Below are 24,775 nucleotides of genomic sequence, written 5' to 3'. Positions count from 1 at the left end.
CAGTGAGTGTTGTCAGTTTGATCTCTAGATCCTCTTCCTTTTCTAGACCCATCTTGGACATCTGGAATTTCTTGATTCATATAATGCCGAAACTTAGCATGCAAGATTTTAAGCATGACCCTACTAGCATGGGAGATGAGTGCAATGGTTAGCACACATCCAATGGTTAGCACATTCTTTGGTACTACCCTTCTTAGGAACTGGGATGTGGATTGAACTTTCCAGCCCTGTGGCCACTGCTGCATCTTCCAGATTTGCTGACATAATGATTGCAAAATCTTAATGGCATCACCCCATAGGGATTTGAATAGTTCTGGTAGAATTTCTTCACATCCACTAGCTTTATTAATAGCAGTGCTTCTTAAGGCCCACTTAACTTTGTACTCCAGAATGTCTGGCTCTGGGTGACTAACCATACCATCATTGTAATCCGGTTCATTAAGATCTTTTTTATACACTTCTTCCGTGTATCCTTTCCATCTCTTCTTGATCTCTTCACCATATATTAGGTCTCTACCATTTTTATCCTTTATTGTGCGCATCTTTGGGTAGAATTCTCCCTGATGTTTCCAGTTTTCCTGAAGAGATCTCTAGTCTTTCCCCTTTTGTTGTTTTCTTCTATTATTAAACACTGTTGATTGAAGAAGGCCTTCTTGTTTCTTCTAGCTATTCTTTGAAACTCTGCATTTAATTGGATATATCTTTCCCTTTCTCCCTTGCTTTTCACTTCTCTTCATTCTTCCATTATCTTTAAGGCCAGATAACCACTCTGTCTTCTTGCTTTTTAATTTTGGATGGTTTTGTTTGCCACCTCCTATACAATATTACAGACCTCTGTCCATAGTTCTTAAGGCACACTGTTAACTAGATCTAGTCCCTTGAGTCATTTTTACCTCTACTGTGAATTCTTCTGGGATTTGATTTGCTAAGTAGTGTCTATCATAAGTAAGAATGTTATCTTCTCCAGGGCAAAGTTCAGGCAAGCTTACTGCCAGTGAGTTCCCTAAGCTCTGAGTTATTCTTCTAAGGGACAACCTACCACATATCAAGGGCAACTTGACCCTGTTCAAGTCACCCAGTGGGAACTGGGTCTTAGGAAATGCACAGATGCTGGCTCTCCGGTTAATGTTATTACTGCCCAGCAGTCTCATGTCTTCTGCCAACATCCAGGAGGCAAATAACTGATTAACAGAGTAAAAAATCTCAAACCCTGAACAGTTCTTGATAAGCAGCAGCTTGTACTTTTTCCTTGGTTCTAGGTCCAACTCTCTATGATTGTTAACCTCACCGTTATAAACTATTGAGCTCTAGGTAGTGCTGGCTAAGAGCTGAAACCATGTCAGCTCACTCACTAGACTGGACCTCTAGAGGCAGCTACATGGAGAGACCAGGTGACACAGTGCACACATGCAGGAAAGCTAATGCTACATTGGGTGAACTTTGTTGGAAGGGAGAGGGGGTCAGGGAGCGAGCCTAAAAAATATATGTCTCACACTCTTCTCTTGCAAAGCCTCCTCTGAGATGCAGTCTTCTCTTACTCCTCTCTAACGATAGTCCAGATGCCTCACTGGTGTCCCTCTTTTATTTCTTTCTCCTCCTTCCTTCCCTTGCTCCTTTCCCCCTCATTTTGGCTTCTCTGAGATCCGATTCTTCAACAAATAGTAGTACAGAAGCTTTTGCCACGGGATTTGTTTTCTAGAAAACCTGGATTAAGAGAGGAGTTTAGAATACTTGCACCTCAATCCTGAATTTTTGCAATTAAAGCAAGTGTATGTGAAAATTGGTCAGCTGTCCATGTGAGCTCTTTAAACATGAACAATCTGGCAGAGGTCAATCTATGCAGTAGCCTTCTCTCAGGCACAGCAGTAGGCCAGCCATCTTAAAGCTGTTACATTCATCTTCCTATAATTGAAAACACTGTCAAATAATAATTTCATAGTTGATAACTCTCTGCAGCTTTAGAAATCAAGGTTTTAATAGTACACTAGGACTGTTACGATCATTATCATTGTTTTTTACAATGGTTGTAACTTACATAATACATAAAGCATATGAACTACTGAATTATTTAGAGGAAACCTTTGATTCTGGGTTCCAGGCAGATCAAGCAATCATGGTTTTTGTACTATATTCCAATTATGTTTGACATGGGTGAAGTCTGAAAATTCATGCCCAAGATGCAAAATCATCAGAAGAGGAAAAAGATGACCTGTACAGATCAGGGGTTAAAAGATGGTCTTGAAGTTTGATGGATAGACATGGTTTCAAATGCTGCTTTCATCACTTCCTAGCTTTCAGTATTTATCACACACCTTCATGTGCTGTTATGTGTTGAATTGTATCCCCCACCAGCAACATTTGTATGTTGATATTCCAACTCCAGGGGCTTCCCTGGTGGCTTAGACAGGTAAGAATCTGCCTGCAATGCAGGAAACCCAGGTTTGATCCCTGGTTTCAGAAGACCCCATGGAGAAGGGAATGGCAACCCACTCCAGTATTCTTGCCTGGAGAATTCCATGGACACAGGAGGCTGGTGGGTATCACAGTCCCTGGAGTTACAAAGAGTCGGACATGATTGAACAACTTACATTTTCCCTTTTCTTTCTAACCCCTAATACCTCAAAATGTGACCTGACTTGGAAATAGGGTCATTGCAGATGTAATTAGTTAAATTAAGATGAAGTCATTAAGATGGACCCTGATCAATTGTGACTGGTATCTTTATAAAAAGAGATCATTTGAACACAGATATCTAGGCATAAAGAGAATGCCATGTGCAGATGAAGGCAAGATCAGGGTTATATTTCTACAAGCCAAAAAATGCCAAATTTCTAGAAAACCAGTTAGGGGAAAGGCATAGAATAGGTTCTTCCTCATAACCCTCAGAAGGAACCAACCCTGCCAGTACCTTGATCTTAGACTTTTTGCCTCCAGATCTGTGAGACAATAAGTTTCTGGTATTTAAGTCACCCAGTTTGTGGTGCTTCATTACTAAATTCCTGGACAACTCACATGTGCTCTGTTTCATGCTGAAAGCTCTACATAGAGAAATGAGCAAAATACAGACATAGCACCAGCTTTCATGGAACTTACAGTCTAATATAAGATAAAATGCAAGTAAAATATAGCTATAAACTGTAACATCTTAGGAAAGAAGCAAAGAGGATGGTATGAGAGAAAATTAGTGATAGAGACCAGTGGTTACCTTAGATTGTAACATTGGGAAAATCTTCTCAGTTAGGATGTAGTTTCTAAACTGAGAACTTCCATTCAGAGAGTTCTGGGGTTGGGAGGGTTGAAGTGAGAGAACTGTGTACACTCAGAGACCAGGGAGTACTTAGAATACAACAAGAACTTAAAAAGTGAAACATTTCTATCCTGGTAAGTCAGAGAAGAAGGGAAAAGATAAATTGGACACTGAGGCTATGTCATGTGGTTATCCAGATGGAAACCATTTGGAGACTTTAACCAAAGAAGTGATGATCCATTGTACTTGAAAAGCCTCATTCTGACTTTTGTGTAGAGAAAAGAGGGGAAAATATATGAAAGAAAATGAGTAGATCAGTTGAAAATTCATCCCAGCAGTTTAAATGAGAAATTAGAAAACGGCAACCCATTCCAGTATTCTTGCCTGAAGAATTCCATGGACAGAGGAGCCTGGTGAACTTATAGTTCACGGGGTCACACAAAGTCAGACACGACTGAGCGACTAACACTTTTGTTAACATGAAGGCATGAGAGATGGTGCAGAATGGACAGTTGAGGGATTTAGTGTGAAGAAAGAATTAATAGAATTGGATAATTATTGGAGTTAGAGGAGTGAAGGAAAAGGAAAAAATCAAGATGGTTTCTAGGCTGTTGGCTTGAGCAGACAAATGGGCAAATAGTGGTGTCATTTGCTTAGATAGAAAATGGAGGAAGAAACAAGTTTGCATTCCTATGTGTGAAAAAAGAGAAGATGAGACAGAGGAAAAGAATAAAGAATTTAGTATTATAAAGTTAAGATCCTTTGAGGAATGAAACAGAAATGTCAACTGGGCAAATGGTATGTACATTTTGTCTTTAACACAGATCTGGTCTAGTGATAATAATTTGTTTTTCATCGGTGTATAAATTGTACTTAACACTATATGGGAATGACTAGGAAGAGAGTAGAGGTAGAAGAGAGAATATACACTCAAGCCTTAATGTAGATGTTAAGCAAATTATTTAACCCCTTTGAAACTTAATTCTATCACCTGTAAATGGAAATAATATTACACACACTTAAAGTCAGGTGTAGACTAAATGAATTCATATTCATGTGTAAAATGTAATTCAGATCCTAAAAACTGAATACATGGTGGTTATTACTATAATCATATGAGTATTTCTGTTTGGTACTGAAGCAACAGAAATGATGGAAGTGGAAGACTGAAAAACAGAAAAAAAATGCCATTTTTTAAAATTCAAAGGAACACTTCAGTAAGTAAGGATAGCTAGCTCTTTAAAATGCACACCAGAAGCAAGTGAAGAATGAGCACTGAGAGTGACCACTGTACTCATAAGGAGATTTCAGAGAATTGCCTTGCTAGGACAGCAGGAATCAAACTCATGTGTAAAAAGGAGAGTGTGAAATGGAGAAAATCTGAGTAGTTTTAAAGGGCAGGGGCAGTTCAAGTGAATACTTTTTCCAGGGGGAGTATTATGTGTGAATTATCAAAGATAAAAAGGTAATTATTGAAGATATTAAATGATGTACCTGAAGCCTGATTTAAGTGCTGGGCAAGATATCACTGACAACAGAGCCAGAGGCCCTCCCCTTGGGGGCTAAATGTGCGCTTGATTTCTGGGAGGCAAGTGGTCTTCAGCTTTGATAGTATGGGTGGCCACAGTGAGAAGAAGGCTATTTGAGATGGATAGCTGGGTTCCATATAAGTGTGGGAAGACAATCTCTTCCAGGATGGTGGGCAGGAGAGAATAAAGGTCCGAAACCATGAAGTAGAAGGTAAGAAGGGAATACTTCGTGACCAGGAAGAACTGGAAGATGGAGTACAATGTATGAGACTGACAATTGAGAAAAGGTTAAACTGTAGTGAGAGATGTGACAGATAAGGAAGGGCACAGATTGAGGGCCCCCAAATCTTATATTGTTGATGTGCAAACCTCTTGGTGAGTGAGGTCAGCACATATCAGCGAGAACAGGGGAAACCATGAGACAGTATTGCTACACTGATCAACCACGTTGGTGTTGACAGTTTCTGTAAGTGTAGTTGAAGCAAGGATAGAAGACTTTGTAGTTTTTCAGATAAAATTAGCATGTCTGATGAAACATGTACTTAATATAATGCATGCTAGAGCTTAAAACATGATTTAGACAGATAGAAGGCCATTATTGTTTGACTGTATGCTGAATTAGAAAGAAAGAAAAAGATCACTCCTAATATTTGAATTGTATTGATGTGAATTTCAAATCACATGAAACTGAAGGAAATCTTTGAGTCATTTTTCATTGTTTACATGGAAAGAGAAGCCAAGTGACCCTATTCAAACAACATATTTTCCCCTTGTTTTGTATTCCTATAGTCTCACATTTATGTTAGATATGTGGCAAAGGATGAGTCTAGTATGCCTGAATGTATACATGTATGTACCAGTGTCCTATCTCTGGATGAGTTTCAGTGTAAATTGGCCAATGATGGGTCAGATACTGTGGAGGGAATTTAATTTCATATGAAAGAAAGAATGGTGTAGCCTATAAATCCACTAAGCATTACATCTTAAAATTCTGAGAGACTCTGGATTTAAGAATTAGTAGATCAAGGCTGAACTGAGATCAAGTCCAGCCCACAAGTACATTCTATCTAAGACAAAGCCTATATATATATAAATGTCCAAGTTCCAAATGAATGTGTGCTTTAGTTCTCCCTAAAACTTACCTAGGAAAGCAATAGTTTCCTGTCTTAAAGTTTTTACTAGAGAAAGCTTTGCTTTCTTAGGGAATATCTTTTTTCAACTTAAAAAGATTATCTTGTAGAACTTTCCATCAGAAAATGCTAGGATGGAGTATTGAAAAGAAACAAAGCTAAAACACTATTTACATTTGAGGTGTTTTCTTGAAGCAGTCTTTAAAGAATATATATTTCTTTAGAAAGGAGCTGGAAGCCCAGGTATAAAAATGTAATTACATTCATTCTTCTCTAGTTATACAGCATTCATAAATAATATATATGTGTATATATATATATATATATTTAAAGAGACCCGCAGCAGTACTGAACATTATGACACTGTATCAGACCTAGGAAGTTAGTGATATTTTCCTGGTGAAATGTGAAATTTGCCACCTCAATTTGTTTTATGGAAAAACAAATTAGTTGTATTATTTAAGTTGTTAATAAAATGAGTAGAATCTTATTTTCTTCTACAGCAATGCTTTCTTTGTTACCTCTACTTTCTTTGGTCTCCATGACACTTTCATGCCTAGCCATAGACAAATGTTGTATTAACAAAATTGTGTTGAAATTAAAATAGCTGTATCTAACATTTGTATTAAACTTTACTATCAAATTATACTATCACAACTCACTTATTAATCATCTAATGAGCCAATATTATTATTTTCATTTTTATTTTACAGCATAGAAATTTAAAACTGAAGTATATAGATGCTCAGAAAATTTCCAGAGGTATATAGTAAGTAAAGAAACTGGGACTATCAACTTTTCTTGTACCATTCCATGAGTTGTTTTTTTCCCCTATCTCCTCTATAGCCGTTCAAATTATACCTCTAAATTGGATATCTTTGGTACTTTCTTTAGACTGCCTGGACCGAAAACAATTTCTCCTTATCTGAGCTATAAACTATCACCAGAAGAAAAAGTTAGAAGATAAGTCCTTGACTCTGGTAATGCAGTAACCTTTTGCTTTTAGGATATTTGTGGTATATAGAGGACTAGACAGTTTGGTTTTTTTGTTTGTTTTTTTTGTTTGTTTGTTTGTTTTTTATCCCTTCAAAACCTTTAAGCATTGGAAAGAGATTATCATGAGGCATCAAACATATTCACTTGTCAATCTGACAATGCCTTCTGTTTCTGGGAAACAGAGCTGGTTGATTCCTTCCTTTCTGTGAATAGTGAAATGAGGACAAGCTTAGGAAACAAACAGAATCAAGTTCATATCCCATTTCCTCCATTTATAAGCTTTGTGGTCTGAGAAGAATCAGTCATTGAATCTCAACTTTGCATTCATATAATGGATGAATGTCCTTGAATTAGAGGTTCCTTTCTTCTGAGATTGTAGGAAATGTATGTAAAGAGACTATCATAGATAATTGCTAGAATCCCCAGCAGTACCTAGTTACTACTGCTATTTCTGCACCAGGTCTTATAAATCATCCTGTTGCTGCTACCAGCCTTTTAAGAGCCTGCCCTAAAAATGTGTGGGAATTAGCATTATAGACAGTATTACATAGTCTCCAAGAAGGTTATGTGCATTCCCTGAGTCGTCTACCCAATGCCTGTTCCTCCCACAACAATAACACGGCAGACCAAGGCCCACATAAAGAAACTATCCTATTTTATAATCCTTTCATGTATTGGTATAAGTACTTTTATGTGATCTGGTAATTCCTTATTACTGTAAGGGCATCCCCCAGAAATTTTAGGACCATCAGCTGGCTCACATGGTGCTATAAATGCTTTTCCCATGTCTTATGAGCCCAGTGATCAGAAGATTTTTCTGATGTACTGAAATCAAATGAATATAACATGGGACTACCTAAACCAAAAAGTAAATAAATTTTTTGCATGCTTTGTTTGCAGCACCATGGTGTCATAAAATAGAAAGAAAAGAAATGAGGCTTGTGATCATTTGTATTGTTGGGTCTTTTCCATTCATGAGGTACCTGTGATCATCAGCTGTGGCTGATAGACACGGGTGGTCCTTGGAGCACAGGGCTTGGGCGCTGCGCTGAATACTAAAAAAGGGGATCCTAGCAACAGCATCAAAGTGGATGTTTTTGATTTCCTTTTGAAAATGTTTTTACTATAGTTTTGTGTGTATGTTTTTTTAATAAAGATGAAAGCTAACAGATTGGCTGTTTTCAAAATATGTATATTAATGAGACTAATCAGGCACCTTGAATTTTAAAATAGATTGTACATTGATTTTGTTAAAATAATAGCTTTTAGATATCACAGAGGCAACAAGTCTAAAGTGGGCCCAGAGCTGCAGTTTATTCATTGTAGGGAGGGGGGTTGAGTAGATCAGAGTCTGGGCTTGGGAGTCAGATTGTCTGGACTCAAATCCCAGATCTGCACTTTCCTGGCTGTATAACCGTGGGCTAGTCACATCCTCCCTTGGTCTCAGTTTCTACATGTGCAGAATGGGGATAATTATGGAGCTGTTGTCTGAATTCAATAAGATTAATGTATGTAAATAGCTTAACATAGAGAGCGGCATCATCACAGGAGCTCAATTAGCAAATGTCAGCTACTGTTGTTTTAGTAATTTATTTCCTCAGAAGATATTTACTAGATTCTGAACATGAACAAAATTCCAAACAAACATAAATAAGACAGCCCCAGACCTCTAGGAGCTCACCCTCATGTGTGAGACACAGAGATGGATATGCTTATGTTCTAAATGCTCAGATAGAGGCAGGCATACCCTGAGTACTGAGGCAAAATGAATAGTATTCTCTTAGTGGGAAGAGAGATGAGGTGCCAGCTACAGCAAGGATTGGTAAACTGTCTCAGTGAAGGGCCAGGGAGCAAATATTTTCAGTTCTGTAGATCAGTATCTCTGTTTCAGTTCTTCAACTACACCATCATAGTGAGAAAGCAGCTATATAGACCCTACATGGATAAATAGATGCAGCTATCTTCCATTATCATTCTATTTACAAAACCAGGCCTTTATTATCCAAGACTCTCCAGAGAAAAAGAACCACTAGGATGTGTCCATATACAGAAAGCGATGTTAAAGAATTGGCAAATGCAATTATGAAGGGGGGCAAGTCCAAAATCTGCAGAGTAGACGAGCAGGCCGGAGCCCCAGGGACGAATTGAAACTGCAGTTCAGATCCTTGGGCTGTCAGGCTGGAAACCCTGGGGAAAGAGCCAGTGGGCAGCTCAAGCCTGAAGGCTGCAGAACTTCCCTCCTGCCTTTTGTTCTATTCAGAACAATATATGTGACCCACCCACATGGTGGAGGGTGGTCTGCTTTGCTCAGCATCCACTGATTTTAATGTAAATTTCCCTAGAACATCCTCCAAGTGGGGACATAAGACCAACCATTACAAGGCCTCAGCCAGATTTGGCCCACTATAGTTTGCCTACCCCTGAACTAGAAAGAGAATTCTTTCTGCTCAGCCTCAAGTGGTGGAGACCTGTTTTCCAAAAGCAGTGGTACTCTGATTCCAAGCTACTAAGAAATAGTCGTAGAGTACTCTGCTGAATCCCAAGGCTTACAGACCAGAGTAAGGTGCCTGGAAGGATGTGAGATCAGGTTTGGTTATCCCCAGACCTCTTTCTCCCATCACTGAGAATAGGAGGGCCACTTGGCCTGAGCTTCATATCCAAATTGGACACAGTGGGGAGAAAGGAGAAGCCAGAACTCATAGTGGGACACTGCTTTCTCCCCTAGAAAATGGGACTGTGGGCAGAAGAGGGAGTTTAGCAGCAGAAAAGGATTATGTAGGCACCTTCCCCAATGGAGTAAACAAAGTTATGTGGAAAAGGAGCCCCTCTCCTAATCCCAACCCCACATTCATTCAGTGTTCTGTTTGGATTCATACAGAAAGATCCCCATCATGTTTGGGTGGAGGTGTGAGAATATGAGTCTGTTGGTAGAATAGGAAAAGAAAAAGATAATGGAGGAAGCAGAGGAAGGAGGAACATGGGAAAAGAGAGGAGGCGTATACAGAGCAAGTGGGGCAGAACCCAGAAAATCAAGGGAGAGGGAAGAAAGGTGATTTTTTTTTTAAGTTTTCAATTTCAATAGTCACACTCTCTCCAAATATAAAAAGCAGGCACAATTCAACTCAACACTGAAACTTGTGTGCAAAGTTAAGGAAAACTGAGACCTTGAATAAAAGGTTAGAGATGACTCTGTAGTTTTGTTTTGGTGGCATGGCTCTTCCTTATCATCTGAACTCAGCAAAGAAATGGTTGTCCTGATGAAACATCAACAGCCAACCCACAGTAAAACTGACAAATTCTAAATTTTTTTTAAAAGGCATAATTGTAAAAAAAAAAAAATCTGTCATCATGTCTGCCTTCTACATTTTGCTTTTTAAAACTTGTATATGTATTTTTTCTTTTTAAATCCTGAAAAGTAGACAGTAAAACAGCTACTGGAAGAATTTACCACCAACTGCCCACACGTCTGGGGATCTGAGCAGCTGGCACAGGGCTGGGTCCAGAGAACAGAGAGGGGTCATCCCCTCACCTTTGTAGCTTTACTCTACAACTAAGTGAGGGGATGGTCAGGGAAAGGTGATTTTTTTTTTTTTTTTTTTTTTTTACTTTTAAAACGTAAAACTAATTCTGTATCTCTCTTCTTTAGATTTTCTATTTCAAAAACAAGTATTCTCTAGCTCAAAGGATCTTAGAAGACTTAATTCATTTAAATTGCAAAGTATTTCGAGACTCTTACATGAAAAGTATTACTGAATCACAGAGCTTAGGTTCATTATTAATAAAATCAATCCTTAACAGCTGCTGCTGCTGCTAAGTCACTTCAGTCATGTCCAACTCTGTGTGACCCCATAGACAGCAGCCCACCAGGCTCCTCCGTCCCCTGGATTCTCCAGGTGAGAACACTGGAGTGGGTTGCCATTTCCTTCTCCAGTACATAAAAGTGGAAACTGAAAAGTGAAAGTGAAGTCGCTCAGTCGTGTCCAACTTTTAGCGACCCCATGGACTGCAGCCCACCAGGCTCCTCCGTCCATGGGATTTTCCTTAACAGCAGTCTTTTCAAATTCACTGGCTCCTTGAGAATGCCTAAGGTTAGTAGTAGATGGCTCTCATCTAATAATAGCGTCAGACAAATGGAGGAATACATGTATCACAACCCCTTTAAGAGAGATTTGTAATAACAGTGTTCCAACATTAATTTGAAGGAAACATCTTGGTACTGGGGTAGCTGACCTAAAAACCTGCATGAGAGTGTAAAGTAAGGCAGATCTTAAATGCCCCAGAAAATTTTATATTGTTCAGTCCTAAGCCAACCAAAAAGCTATGGAAGCTCTGTTTTCTGATATTTTTCTAAGTAAATATAATAAGGAATAGAAGGGAAATGCTGTCACTGTGTTTTCAAAAGCAAGGATGGTTTATATCACTGCCTTTTCATTCATGTTTAATAAATTTACTGAAGTAAGTTTGAAGGTCAGGAAGCAACAGTTAGAACTGGACATGGAACAACAGACTGCTTCCAAATAGGAAAAGGAGTACGTCAAGGCTGTATATTGTCACCCTGCTTATTTAACTTATACGCAGAATACATCATGAGAAACACTGGGCTGGAAGAAGCACAACCTGGCATCAAGATTGCCAGGAGAAATATCAATAACCTCAGATATGCAAATGACACCACCCTTATGGCAGGAAGTGAAGAGGAACTAAAAAGCCTCTTGATGAAAGTGAAAGTGGAGAGTGAAAAAGTTGGCTTAAAGCTCAACATTCAAAAAACTAAGATCATGGCATCTGGTCCCATCACTTCATGGGAAATAGATGGGGAAAAAGTGGAAACAGTGTCAAATTTTATTTTGGGGGGCTCCAAAATCACTGCAGATGGTGATTGCAGCCATGAAATTAAAAGATGCTTACTCCTTCGAAGGAAAGTTATGAGCAACCTAGGTAGCATATTCAAAAGCAGAGACATCACTTTGCCAATAAAGGTCTGTCTAGTCAAGGCTATGGTTTTTCCAGTGGTCATGTATGGATGTTAGAGTTGGACCTTGAAGAAAGCTAAGTGCCGAAGAATTGATGCTTTTGAACTGTGGTGTTGGAGAAGTCCCTTGGACTGCAAGGAGATCCAACCAGTCCATTCTAAAGGAGATCAGTCCTGGGTGTTCATTGGAAGGACTGATGCTAAAGCTGAAACTCCAATACTTTGGCCACCTCATGTGAAGAGTTGACTCATTGGAAAAGACTCCGATGCTGGGAGGGGTTGGGGGCAGGAGGAGAAGGGGACGACAGAGGATGAGATGGCTGGATGGCATCACCGACTCGATGGACATGAGTTTGAGTGAACTCTGGGTGTTGGTGATGGACAGGGAGGCCTGGCGTGCTGCGATTCATGGGGTCGCAAAGAGTCAGACACGACTGAGTGACTGAACTGAACTGAACTGAAGTTTGAAGTTAAAAACTATATAACCTCTCTGTTGACTTACAAAGTATTTTTAAATTTTCCTTTGTACTGATTTTGTTTATTTGCTACCCATTTACATTTTATAAATATCATATTACAAAATATTTGTATGAGTTATTTGCATGGCAGACTTTGTGGAATAATATGAGATGTAAATAAACATAATATAAATCATATTTGTGTAAAAATAAGACAAAACCATGAGTCTCCAATTCATAAGCACAAACCCTGATGAATATTTGTGGGTATGTCAAAAACTCCTGTCTTTCATCTTTCTGGAAAATGTTTAGAGTTCTTTTTTTTTTTTCTTTCTTAATATGTCTTTCCCTGTAACACTTTTTTCCTATTTCATTGATTCAATGGCCTCACTTGCATCTGTGATGATATTAAGCGTCTTTTTTCCTTTTACTTCCTGCCTTGTCTGTGTTTCCTTCATTTCTTTTTCTTGTTTTGATTTTGTTTTTGTTTCTTTCTTTATTCCTCTGTTCTGGTCTATATCTTTCAGATCATAACTCTTCTCAGTGTCTGCTGATGCTTTGCTGTCCATTTATATTTGAGCTCAAGGTGTCACAACTCTGGCTGAAGATGGCAGGCTTTACCTTAGAGTGGTGAGCTGTTGAAATCCACAGGTATTTTCTCCTAGATAGTGTTTCCCCAAGGAAGGAAGCCTATGGTTTCCTGTCTGGAGGTTATAAAGCACATTATCAGGTTTTTTAGAGCTGATCTAGGTGAGTAAAGGGGGTAAAAGAGACTCAAAATTCAAGACATACTGCTTATCATTTAGTGTGTAGATATACATTTAATTCTTCTGATTTTAATATTTGATCCCAACCTCAACTTTTTCTGATATTCAGAGCAAGCTTTCTCAACCTCTGCATTATTGATGCTTAAGATTGAATAATTCTTTGTTGTTTGGACCATTCTATAATTGTAGCATCTCTGACCTGTACATCACCACCACCCCCAAATTTGGAACCAAAACATCTTCCATGGGAGACAAATTGAACCTGATTGAGAACCACTGTTCTTAGGGAAGCCCTCTTATTCAAACACTCCAGAGAATAAGTGCCTTATTTTTTTCCCCCAACTGTGTATCTCTGTATGCAAATGAAAGATTAGGAGGGGAGTGTATTTGTCATATTATACAGATCTCGGAATCGAACTACATACAAGCTTTCAACCGATCTTTGCATTTTTAATCCCTATTGAATCTTTAGTTATCTGCTACCAATAATTCTACAATAATTCTAGGAACTTTCCTGGGTTCCATGACAGTAAACCACTTGTTTCTTAGCTTCCATCATAAAGATTCTTACTCCTCTTTCATCTATGAAGTTATAAAGAATTGTCCATCTGATTTCAGCTTCAAAAAATTTCTTGATTTGTCTTAACTATAGCTATTTCCACTCCTATCCTCTATGAGAGTTGAGACAGTTGTTTTAACCCCTTTAATTCTTGTAAATTTGAAGAAGGACAATTTATACATGTGCATTCTCTGTTGTATTTTTGCATGATTTTTCAATATTAAATGCAAACCTTCAGATAATGTCTGTGTTTATGGCAGGCCAACTTAAAGTAATGTCTGTATTTGTGGTTGTGTATAGAACTTGGAAGGTTCATTTTATTTTTTATAGGGCATTATTTTTAATCCAGGAATAGGTGTTATAGATTGAACATTGATGTCTTTCCATAATTCATATATTAAAACCTAATTCCCCTTGTGATAGTATTTGGAGGGGGAGGCTTTTTGGGGGTGATTAGGTCATGAGGACTGAGCCCTCTGTGAGTGGGATTGGTAGCTTTATAAAAACAACCCCTGAGAGATCCTTCACGCTTTCTACCATGTGAGGACACAGCAAAAATACAGATATCTATAAATTAGGAAGTGAGCCCCTACCAGACATTGAATCTGACAGCACCTTGATCTTGGACTTCATAGCCTCAAGAACTGTGAGAAATAAATTTGTGCTGTTTATAAACCACCCAGTCCATTGTATGCTGTTAGAGCAGCTCTAGTGGACTAAGGCAAAGAGTACAGTGTATAAATGATGGCCAAAGCCATCCTTACTGCTCAGCTTGTCTGTTCTATTGATTAACTGATTCAACTGGTCCTTACGATTGCTCTAATCTTTACAACTGCTCAAATAAAGATTAGAACCTAGGGAAAGTGAGGCACAGAGAGGTTAAGTGTCTTGTTTAAAATGACAAAGCCAGTTTACAGTAGATCTGAGACGAGAAACTTAGTTTGCTTCTTTTTCAACTCTTCTAGTCTTTGTAGAATTAACGTTTCACACAGAAAGCTCTCACAGCAAAGATGAAATAAGAAGACTGTCTGTTGGTTTTAGAAACTAAAGTCACTCCTAAAGTTTACTCAGTAGAAGTAACCCATGGTTTCCTGGGTGATGGTGAGCCCTTAATGGTGTGCAAGCCCTGTGACGACATGGTAATAAAAATAGACAATACCCACTGGGTATTTTACCAAATATTTGACTCATTTTAAGTTTTTATGTACTGTACCTCACTGGTTCCTCACAGCAGCTTCTCAGGGGAAGGCTTATTGTTGGAAGACAGAAGCTGAAACTAAAATCTCTACTGAGAAATGCTTTCTTCTAAAAGTATTAGACTTGTCCTCTTAAAAAAGAGAAATTATAGTAAAGTATTTTGGGATAGGAGAGTCTCAAAGTCCCATATTCTTCCCATTGAGTGGTGACCATGGTGCTACTATTAATCATATGAACTCATAGTACCGGAATTAAGTTTGTGCATTTTGCTTGTTGGTTTAAATTCAGATAGTTGACCTTAAATTTCCAGCTCAAGTCTAGATCCATAATTTTACTTGGCAATTTGGCCACCTGGATGAGCCTATAGGTTCCTCATACAAAAATTTTGCAAAATGATATATATTTTTTTACCCAATGAATATAGCAAACCACTTCAAAACATAGAAGCCTAAAATAGTTGTCTGGGACTAATTGGTCTAGAATGGCCTTTGCTGGTTTCGTAGACTGAATAATGACCCACAAGACCAAGATGCTAACTTCTTGGTCCCTGGAACTTGTGAATATATTATTTTATGTAGCATAAAGGATTTTCCTGATGTGATTAAGTTAAAGATCTAGAGATGGGGGAGTGTACTAGATTATTCAGGTGGGCTCATGATACCATTGCAAGTATCATTATAAGAAGGAGGTAAAGGGAGATTCTTCTACAGATGAAAAGAAGGTGATGTGATGACAGAAGCATAGACTGCAATGATGAACTTTGGAGAGAGGAAGAATCCATAAGCCAAGGGATATAGTCAGACACTAGGTGCTGAAAAAGCCTCCCCTCAGAGCCTCAAGAAGGAACCAGAACCTTGATTTTTAACTTAGCAAATCTGATTTTAAACATAACCTTCAGAATTATAAGAGAATTTTTTTGTTGTTTTAAGGCACTAAATTTGTGCTAATTTGTTATAGCAGCAAAAGGAAACTATACAGCTGAGTTTATAGCTGGAATGACTGGGACACTCTTGAAATGCATATTCTTCTTTCCCGCCTTTCCTCCTCATGGTACATCCGCTAGCCATACTGAACTAGAGTAGATCCTATAGCATTGCCATAAAGTCTGGAAACAGAGATAAGAGTAGTTTTTCTTTTTTTTTTTCTTTTTGGATTTACTTCTGAATACCCAGGCTTACTTTTTTTAACGTTTTATTTTGTATTGGGGTAAAGCCAATTAACAAAGTTATGATAGTTTCAGGTGAAAAGCAAAGGGACTCAGTCACATAGACATGTATCCATTTTTCCCCAAACTCCCCTCCTATCTAGGCAGCCACATAACATTGAACAGAATTCCCTGTGCTATACAATAGGACCTTATCGGTTATTCATTTTAAATGTAGTAGAGTATACATGGCCATCCCAAACTTCCTAACTATCCCTTCCCCCCAGAAACCATAATTTTGTTCTCTAAGTCTGTGAGTCTTTTTCTGTTTTGTAAGTTCATTTGTACCTAGGCTTACTTTTTAATGGGCTATGTTAAATGTGAAGATTTATTCAGTGAAAATTAGAGGTGTAATTCATCTAAAGCAATGAATCATAGATACATACGCAAAGACTGGTGAAAATACATCATTACTGCACTGTATTCATTGCAGTTTTCTACAGCCCATTTAATGGCACCATTAATAAGGGGTATCATATCAAACATAGCATGTGATGTTTTTTAATACACCATGTATTTTAATATCAATAATTACTTCATATATATGTGTGTGTGTGTGTGTGTGTGTGTGTCAGTGTTTGTAGACATTATGGACACCATGTATAATGACCATGATGTTCCATGCTTCCCTCTGTGAGATGCCCTATCTCCCCTTCCTGTCTGAGTGTGTGTGTGTGCTCAGTCATATCTGACTCATTGTGACCCCATGGAGTATAGTCTGCCAGGCTCCTCTGTCCATAGAATTTTCCAGAAAAAAATACTGAAGCAGCTTACCATTTCCTATTCCAGGAGATCTTCCTAACCCAGGGATCAAACCTGCGTCTCCTGCATTGGCAGGCAGATTCTTTACCACTGCACCATTTGGGAAGCCCTTTGATGACTTTATGATATCCTAATTTTCCTTCAGTACTTGGATCAAACAGTCCCTTTATGAAACCCTTCCCTATCACTCAATATCAGTGATTGCCATCAAAACTCCTCTTTATTCCCTTGACCTTTTGAATTTCATAAAGTAGAAATCTAAATGTATTCTATAAAGGATTAATGGCACATGATACATTCCTTAAGCAAAAGTTAACTTCAGCATGGCAGGTGCTAATATCTCAGAGAAGGTAGAAACGAGTCTAATTGGTAATAAATAAATAGAAAAGCTAGTCCTCTGAGAATTAAATTGTCCACAAAAAGCAGATAAGCTCCTCTCAGATAATAGAACATTGCAGAAGTTAAATTATGTGCTTGAGACAAGCACTCAATCAAGTCCATCAGCTGGTTGAAAATAAACCTAGAGAGGTCATCACTATTAATTTAATTTTTATCTAAGATCTTTCCTTTCTCATTTAAAATTGTTCTCAAATCTTACATTTTCTATGAAGTCTTCATCTACTAATATGCATTTCTGTTCAATGCTCATAATTATCTGTACTTTACCCAGTTTTTCATAAGCATTGAGGGAAGAGTCCTAGTTTATCTCTATGATATATTCATAAAGTGCAGGGTGCATTCACTAAGCTTCATGTATAATCATAATAACAATAATCTGTATTGCAAATGACAGATACAGAATTGCTATTCCAGACCTCAAACTCTCAAATCAGAATAAATAAAGCTCTATGCATTTCATTAAAGCATTTCTCTCAAATCTGGTTTGTGGAACATAGATAACAATCTGCCTATTTCTGCAGTGATTTTTTTTTCATTGAAAATGTGTCTAGCAATTTCTAACACATGCTTACACAAACTTATTTTGCATTTAGTAAATAAAGTCAGATGTTTTATAAAGCCAGTGCATTGGATCTTTGGTGTATCAGCTTGATGGAATATTACAAAGCCATTAAAATGATGAATGTTGAGGCTATCCATATACAAGTAAAGCAATATAATGAAAAGTAATATACAAGAAAAGTAATACACAGTGTGATAATGTTATTATATCCATTGTGTGCATTGTTAGTTATATGTGAAGTTTGGAAGAGTCCACAGAGCAATATAACTAGCTGTTTTCTTAAGAAGATATTGTATTTTTCTGTATTTGGAATTTTTTTAAAGCAAGAGTATTTAGGTTGGGATTAACATATACACTGTGTGTGTGTGTGTGTGTGTGTGTGTGTGTATGTACATATTTTCCTAGCAAGAATACTGGAGTGGGTTGCCATTTCCTACTCCAGTGGTTCTTCCCAACCTAGGGATTGAACCCACATTTCTTACATCTCCTGCATTGGCGTGGGATTCTTTACCACCTACTGTTTAGCACAGAGAACTATACTCAACATTTTTTTAATAACTGGTAAAGCAAAGAACCTGAAAAGAATATATATATATAACTGAATCACCATGCTGTACACCTGAAATTAACACAAAATTGTAAATCAAATATACTTCAATATAAAATAAACAGTACTTATTGAAATAAACTTCCCAAACATATTGATTCTTATAATTTGTATTATGTCAATACAAATAAAAAGGGAAGTTGAAAGACAGCTTCTCATTTATAAAATGAGGGTATTCATTAAAACCATGTCTGGGTTTCCTTTGATCATTCAAGATCAGTTATTCATGATGATATTGCTAGGAAGGAAAAGGTTTTCCTCTTCATTTTCATGACTGCAAGAGGAAACTACAAACACTGTCTCTGAAATCAGTTGGTTTGTTTTAAATCATCTCTTTACCTCTGAAGATCCACTGAATATTTGAACTGGGACAAATTGATTATCCTTCCTAAATCTTGGTTTCTTCACCCATAAAGAGTGGACTGAATGAGAAAAAGCATCTAAAGTGAGTTTTTTCCCTCAGAACTTGGTACATAATAAGCTTTCAATAAAAGTAGTTAACCACACATATCCTGAGCCCATACCTGATTTATTGATAATTTCTTTTTTCAAAGGAAAGTCAGTGAAAGAATATGTCTAAGAATAATACTCTGCAACATTTAGGTCATTCTAGATGACATCTCAATCAACAGGGAGTTTCTTTTATTTTGTTTAAAAGAAATGATTTCATATATTCAGCTTAATTCATAATGAAAGCAGGCTTTTGCATGATGTCTGTAGTAGGTGACCTTTCTGCTGATGGGGCTTTATGATAGAGTTGCAGTTATCCTGAGAACACATTGAACATTTTGTGAATTGATTCCTTTTTGTAAAAGGCACCGCAATCTGGGACTAAATGTCTTTAGACTAGATCGAATGTCAATCATGGTTCATTCAACATTTAAGTATTTAAATAGATGACTTGTGAGGCAGGTGTGTTGTTCTCTTGCTAGAGTACATCCAAAAGGCTGGGCCTTATTCTGAGTGTGTCTTGTGTCTCCATCCTGACTGTAGGGTTTTAGTATCATGGTGCAGTGAAGTGAAACAAACAGGTGACCAAAAGAATGGTTAAAATATGATCAGATTTATGCATATTTATATGTGTTACACATCTTCTTAGCCTCATTGTCAATATGTTTAGAAAAATCCTCCAACTTACTAAAGGGATGCAATTAAAGGCTCTTTGGAACTATGTAAAGGAAAGACTTTTTCTCATTTTATTGTAAAGGTATGCAGCTCTCTCTCTTATGGGGAAATATTTAAACTATTCTTGTCTCTGTGAGGCCCACTCAGAGGACAAACAAGCATTTTGAATGGATCCTCTGTCTCTTCAGAATTGGAAATCTCAAATATATAAGGATTCTCTATGAAAGTTGAAGAGGAATAAATAACATTGGCTTTATAAGTAATGAGAACTTTACTTAGGGAAAACATAGATGGGTTCATACTACCCAATGTTAGAACTAGCTTCTTGAACCTTCTAACAGGTGAATTTAGGACAAAGGAAAAGCTGGTGTGTAGCTTTTCTAATCTGTTCCTTCTCTTTAGGCTAGATTACTTCTCCCTTTTCAACTCTCTTAATTCACTATTTTATAACAATCTGTCTTCAGATCACAGAATGGTTTCTTTAACAACAAATAATTGATTATTCATCTTTTTTAACCTGACATCTAGTTCCTAGGACACTAACATAAACATTTGACTGCTTCCAAAGGTAGAGAAGTAAAAAACTTAATTAGGCTCAAAATATGATTTATATATAGTGGCTTAGGTCTTCTCAGGAGGCTCCATAGTAAAGAATCCACCTGCCAGTGCAGGAGATGCAGATTTGATACTTGGGTTGGGAAGAGTCCCTGAAGGAGGGAATGGCAACCCACTCCAGTATTCCTGCCTGGAAAATTCCATAGACAGAAGCCTGAGGGCTACAGTCCATGTAGTCACATAGAGTTGGACACAACCAAAGTGACTGAGCAGGCATGCACATAGTGGCTTAAGAAGAGAATGTAGGCATCAGAGGTTCGGAATACTAACATGATTTGCAAGAACTTTCTTTTACACTTCTATCAGAGCAGAACTGGGCTGAATGAGTATTTTTTTTACCCTGGATCCTCTTCTGAGCTATGGCATTAAATAGTTCTTTAGGTTGATTTCCAATAGCTTGGAATATGTGTGTAAAGCACAGCATTTATCTGGCTTGCACAATAATTAGCGATCCCTTATTTTATAGGCTTCCCTGGTAGCTCAGAGAGTAAAGCATCTGCTTGCAATGCGGGAGACCCAAGTTCAATCCCTGGGTTGGGAAGATCCCCTGGAGAAGGAAATGGCAACCCACTCCAGCACACTTGCCTGGAAAATTCCATGGACGGAGGAGCCTGGTAGGCTACAGTCCAAATCAGCTCAGTTGTGTCCGACTCTTTGTGACCCCATGGACCACAGCACACCAGGCCTCCCTGTCCATCACTAACTCATGGAGTTTACTCAAACTCATGTCCATTGAGTGAGTAATGCCATCCAACCATCTCATCCTCTGCCATCCCCTTCTCCTCCTGCCTTCAATCTTTCCCAGCATCAGGGTCTTTTCCAATGAGTCAGCTCTTTGCATCAGGTGGCCAAAGTATTGGAGTTTCAGCTTCAGTCCTTCCAATGAACACCCAGGACTGATCTCCTTTAGGATGGACTGGTTGGATCTCCTTGCAGTGCAAGGGACTCGCAAGAGTCTTCTCCAACACCACAGTTCAAAAGCATCAATTCTTTGGTGCTCATCTTTCTTTATAGTCCAACTCTCACATCCATACATGACCACTGGAAAAACCATAGCATTGACGAGATGGACCTCTGTTGGCAAAGTAATGTCTCTGCTTTTTAATATGCCATGTAGGTTGGTCATAACTTTCCTTCCAAGGAGTAAGTGTCTTTTAATTTCATGGCTGCAGTCACCATCTGCAGTGAGTTTGGAGCCCAAAAATATAAAGTCAGCCACTGTTTCCCCATCAATTTGCCATGAAGTGATGGGACCAGATGCCATGATCTTAGTTTTCTGAATGTTGAGCTTTAAGACAACCTTTTCACTCTCCTCTTTCACTTTCATCAAGAGGTTCTTTAGTTCTTCTTCATTTCTGCCATAAGGGTGGTATCATCTGCATATCTGAGGTTATTGATATTTCTCCTGGCAATCTTGATTCCAACTTGTGCTTCATCCAGCCCAGTATTTCTTATGATGTACTCTGCATATAAGCTAAATAGCAGGGTAATAATATACAGTCTTGACGTACTCCTTTTCCTATTTGGAACCAGTCTGTTGTTCCATGTCCAGTTCTAACTGTTGCTTCGTGACCTGAATATAGATTTCTCAAGAGGCAGGTCAGGTGGTCTGGTATTCCCATCTCTTGAAGAATTTTCCACAGTTTATTGCGATCCATAGTCAAAGGATTTGGCATAGTCAATAAAGCATAAATAGATGTTTTTTCTGGAACTCTTGCTTTTTCGATGATCCAGAGGATATTGACAATTTGATCTCTATCTGGAAGTTCACAGTTCATGTATTGCTGAAGCCTGGCTTGGAGAATTTTGAGCATTACTTTACTAGTGTGTGAGATGAGTGCAATTATGCAGTAGTTTGAGCATTCTTTGGCATTGCCTTTCTTTGGGATTGGAATGAAAACTGACCTTTTCCAGTCCTGTGGCCACTGCTGAATTCCTGGGATTGCAAAGAGTGGGACACGACTGAGTGACTTCACTTTCACTTTCACTTTAATTCTTATCGACCTCAACTCCATCACCTACAAAGTGTGGCCCTAGGAATAGATTGTCTTCAAGATAAGCCTCCGCTCTCTGTTTTTGTCTGAATTAGATTAGATTTTAGGACCACATGTTCTTTTTTTATAACAGTAGGTTTTCCTCTACTGTATATCCTAACATCTTGAGTTTAGTATCTCACTCGAAACAAAAGTAGCATTTAAAGAAACAAGCTATTTTCTTACTCAGTTCTAAAATAATAGGGGCAAGGCTGAAAATGAATAGCTAAGAAAATTGCTTTTTGTGATTGTATAATTTTTTTCCATGTTCGCCTATTGTAACTTTTTATTTTCAAGAAAATGCTGTCAAATTGGAAGGTTTTCTATTCTTGCAGGTGGCCTTTTTTTTTTTCCCCTTTCATCTCATACCAGGAACTGTGTATTGAAAGAGATTTTTAACAGATATAACAACGAAGGTTTGCATATATGCACGTGATGCACCATTATTTTATGACCAGGAAGTCTTCTAGATCTCTTCTAGATATTTCTCCTAGATTGCTGCTGCTAAGTCACTTCAGTCATGTCCAACTCTGTGTGACCCCATAGATGGCAGCCCATCAGGCTCCCCCCCCCGTCCCTGGGATTCTCCAGGCAAGAACACTGGAGTGGGTTGCCATTTCCTTCTCCAATGCATGAAAAGTGAAAAGTGAAAGGGAAGTCGCTCAGTCGTGTCTGATTCTTCATGACCCCGTGGACTGCAGCCCACCAGGCTCCTCCATCCATGGGATTTTCCAGGCAAGAGTACTGGAGTGGGGTGCCATCGCCTTCTGCATCTCCTAGATTACTGAAGAGTTTAATCACTCCATATTGTACTGGTTTTTCCATATGTGAAATGGCCAGGATCTATCACACACATCTCTGGGTGCTGCTGTGATGTATAACATAAGTTATTGATACTTGTCTATCTTATCAGTGTCCCTTGGCAAAAGCACAGCAAGGCACAGTAATTGTTGCATTACCTATATGTGTCTCTGTGGCTGCTTTACACTTCACAGCTGGGGAAGTAGACTTAATTCTGGACTACTTGGCTGTGGACAGATGGACTTCATCTTTCTTACTTTACTGGAACTAGATTACTCTCTTGGGAACTGTTTCTTTTTCTGTGATAATCCCCAAACCTCAGAACTCATCACTGATAACCAAATAAGCAAGCAAACAAAGGGTTTTAATTGCAAGCATGAAACCAGTAATATCTTATCAAAATGAGAAGATTATATTACTTGGCATTGTTACTTATCAAAACAAAATGTAAGGAATAGACTGTACACATTTGCTACCGTGTCAATAACACTGCCTGCTTGCCTTATTTAACAGGTGGGGAATAGCTCACTGAATGTTAGTAATATGATGTTCCAACAGGCTGGACATTAGAGAGCAATTCAGTTTTCCCAGTCATCTAATCCAGAATGATTTGTGACTACTTATAGTTCACAGTATCTCATAGTTGTCTTGAAGCATATAAAAATAAATGGCATGGATTTCCCATTTTTAAACTTTTATTAAGTACTAAATGATGTATAGTATACGAGAACCAGTCTCATATAGAATATTGGGATATTTAAGAAACATCAGAAAAGAGAAAGCCACAACTCTTCCTATCTTTATACATGTGGAAAATCTTGGTAGAACAGCTTGTAAAGATGAGAGCTTAAAATAACAGAGTAATGTAAGGGTATTCATTGGAAGGACTGATGCTAAAGCTGAAACTCCAATACTTTGGCCACCTCATGCGAAGAGTTGACTCATTGGAAAAGACTCTAATGCTGGGAGGGATTGGGGGCAGGAGGAGAAGGGAACGACAGAGGATGAGATGGCTGGATGGCATCACCGACTCAATGGACATGGGTTTGGGTGAACTCCGGGAGTTGGTAATGGACAGGGAGGCCTGTCATGCTGCAATTCATGGGGTCGCAGAGAGTCAGACATGACTGAGCAACTGAACTGAACTGATTGTAAGGGTGTGGATTTTTGAGTCAGATATACCAAGGTCTGAATTCTACCAATTTTATTTTTCTAGGTGACTTTGGGTTAGTTATTTAATCTCCTGAAGTTTCACTGTCTCATCTGTGTATAAAATTCCACTTAGTGTTTCAAAATTGGTTGAATATTGACAAGTTAGTGTATGACTCAACTTAATGAAAAGGATGCTATAGGATGGTGGGAAGGACATGAGTGAATACCCAGTATCAAGTACTTGCTCCTGCTTGGACTGATGTTGCTTCTTTTACCTCTGCTACCATTAGTATCACAGCTACTGCCACCACCATCACTTGAATTACTGCAGTTTCTACTACTTGTTGTTATCTTCATAATTATCATATCAACCACCACTGCTCTTGTCATTATGATCATTGTCACCATTTTCATTAAGAAAAATGAAGTAGTGAGCTCCCCAGATATAAAAAAAAAATTGTTTCTCAAATTCCTCTGAACACTTTGAAAGTTCCCATTCTCATTCTTGGCAACTTCTGCTTTATAGAGCAGTTTCTCTCTTTGCAGGTCAGGAGAGAAGTTCAAGGCAAACTTGAACTTCTGTTAGACATCTAGTAATCCAAATATTATTTTGTTTTAAAACTTAGTACCAACAGTGAAAATTTCAACAGTGAAAGTTTC

Source organism: Bubalus kerabau, chromosome 2 (genome assembly GCF_029407905.1).
Source record: "Bubalus kerabau isolate K-KA32 ecotype Philippines breed swamp buffalo chromosome 2, PCC_UOA_SB_1v2, whole genome shotgun sequence".
Lineage (NCBI taxonomy): Eukaryota > Metazoa > Chordata > Mammalia > Artiodactyla > Bovidae > Bubalus > Bubalus kerabau.
Note: the sequence above shows the minus strand (reverse complement) of the source record.